The sequence below is a fragment of the Piliocolobus tephrosceles genome, unplaced genomic scaffold, assembly GCF_002776525.5.
Source record: "Piliocolobus tephrosceles isolate RC106 unplaced genomic scaffold, ASM277652v3 unscaffolded_24176, whole genome shotgun sequence".
In the NCBI taxonomy this organism is placed as follows: Eukaryota; Metazoa; Chordata; class Mammalia; order Primates; family Cercopithecidae; genus Piliocolobus; species Piliocolobus tephrosceles.
In genome coordinates, this window is record NW_022306728.1 from 6,334 (window position 1) to 8,492 (window position 2,159).

Consider the following 2,159-nt stretch of genomic DNA (forward strand, 5'->3'; position numbering starts at 1 on the left):
TGTGCTCCCATATATTTCATTGCAGATTCCGTGAAAATATTGTTTGGAAACTTCTCAATGAAAACAATGGTGTAGCTCTGGGAGATGAATTCACTCATCACAAATCAGTTTCTCAGAAAGCCTGTTTCTGGATTTTATCTGAGGACATTTCCTTTGTTACCATAGGTTTCAAAGCTATCGAAAATACCTCTTCTCAGCTTCCACAAAAATAGTGTTAGCAAACTGCTCCATGAAAGAGTAGTGTAACTCTGTGAGATGAATTCACACATCACAAAGCAGTTTCTGAGTAGGCTTCTCTCCACACTTTGTCTGAGGATATTTCATTTTTCAATGTAGGACTCAAGGCCCTCACAATATCAAATGGCAGATTCCGTGAAAACACTGTTAGCAAACTGCACAAAGTAAAGAAAGGTGTAACTCTGTGAGACGAATTCACTCATCACAAAACTTTCCCATACAGCTTCTATCTAGTTTTTTTTTTTTTTTTTTTTTTAGTTAAACAATCATTTTATTGCTTGAGTCCACAGACAAATTTATGCGACCAGGGCAGAGGCTGTAGATGATTCATATTTCCAATTGGGAGGGAGGACTCGCTTGGTCTTATAATATCGAGCCAAACGGTGAATCCGGCTCTCTATCAGAATCAGATGGAATTTAGCATCCTTATCCTTTCTGTTCCTCTCAAGATGCTTTCGAACAGCAACTGCTTTCTTAATTAAATGGTAGAGATCTTCAGGAAGATCAGGAGCAAGTCCCTTAGACTTAAGAATTCTTAAGATTTTATTGCCTGTCACAAAACGTACTTGTGCAACACCATGTGAATCTCTCAGGATCACACCGATTTGTGAAGGAGTTAGGCCCTTCTTGGCCAGTTTGTAAATATGCTCCTTCACGTCGTCAGATGTCAACTTCAACCAAGTGGGGACGCTGCGTCGATAGGGCAAAGCAGACTGGGACAGGACCTTCTCAGGAGCATGCATGCGACCCATGATGGCGGCAGTCAGACAGCAAAAGGCTATCTAGTTTTAATACGAGGATATTTCCTTTTATTCCATAGTCTTCAAAGCGATCCAATATATCACTTCTCAGATTCCACAAAAACAGGGCTAACAGGGGCGGAGCAAGATGGCTGAATAGGAATAGATTCAGTCTCCATCTCCCAGCACGAGCGACACAGAAGACCGGTGATTTCTGCATTTTCAACTGAGGTACTGGGGTCATCTCACTCGGGAGTGCCGGACAATCCGTGCGGGTCAGCTGCTGCAGCCTGACCAGTGAGAGCTGAAGCAGGGCGAGGCATCGCCTCACCTGGGAAGCGCGAGGGGGAAGGGAGTCCCTTTTCCTAGGCAGGGGAACTGAGACACACAACACCTGGAAAATCAGGTAACTCCCATTCTAATACTGCACTGTAACACCGGCACACCGGAGATTATATCCCACACCAGGCTGGGAGGGTCCCACGCCCATGGAGCCTCCCTCCTTGCTAACACAGCAGTCTGCGGCAATCTAACCGCAAGGCAGCAGAGAGGCTGGGGGAGGGGCGCCCACCATCGCTGAGGCTTAAGTAGGTAAATAAAGCTGCTGGGAAGCTCAAACTGGGTGGAGCTCACAGCAGCTCAAGGAAACCTGCCTGTCTCTGTAGACTCCACCTCTGGGGACAGGGCTCAGCTAAAGGAACAGAAGCCTGTGCAGACGCGAACGACTCTGTCTGACAGCTTTGAAGAGAGCAGTGGATCTCCCAACACGGAGGTTGAGATCTGAGAAGGGGCAGTCTGCCTGCTCAAGTGGGTCCCTGACCCCTGAGTAGCCTAACTGGGAGACATCCCCCACTAGGGGCAGTCTGACACCCCACAACTCACAGGGTGGAGTACACCCCTGAGAGGAAGCTTCCAAAGCAAGAATCAGACAGGTGCACTCGCTGTTCAGCAATATTCTATCTTCTGCAACCTCTGATGCTGATACCCAAGCAAACAGGGTCTGGAGTGGACCTCAAGCAATCTCCAACAGACCTATAGCTGAGGGTCCTAACTGTCAGAAGGAAAACTATCAAACAGGAAGGACACCTATACCAAAACCCCAGCAGTACGTCACCATCATCAAAGACCAGAGGCAGATAAAACCACAAAGATGGGGAAAAAGCAGGGCAGAAAAGCTGGAAA

General features: G+C 47.2%; 1 pseudogene across 1 annotated transcript; it reads right to left on the reverse strand.

Annotated features, from left to right (window-relative positions):
- Positions 1 to 471: 471 nt before the first annotated feature.
- Positions 472 to 1,010, reverse strand: LOC113221396 (annotated as a pseudogene). The gene has a single exon (XR_003307851.1). The product of XR_003307851.1 is annotated as a 40S ribosomal protein S13 pseudogene (transcript).
- Positions 1,011 to 2,159: the final 1,149 nt, after the last annotated feature.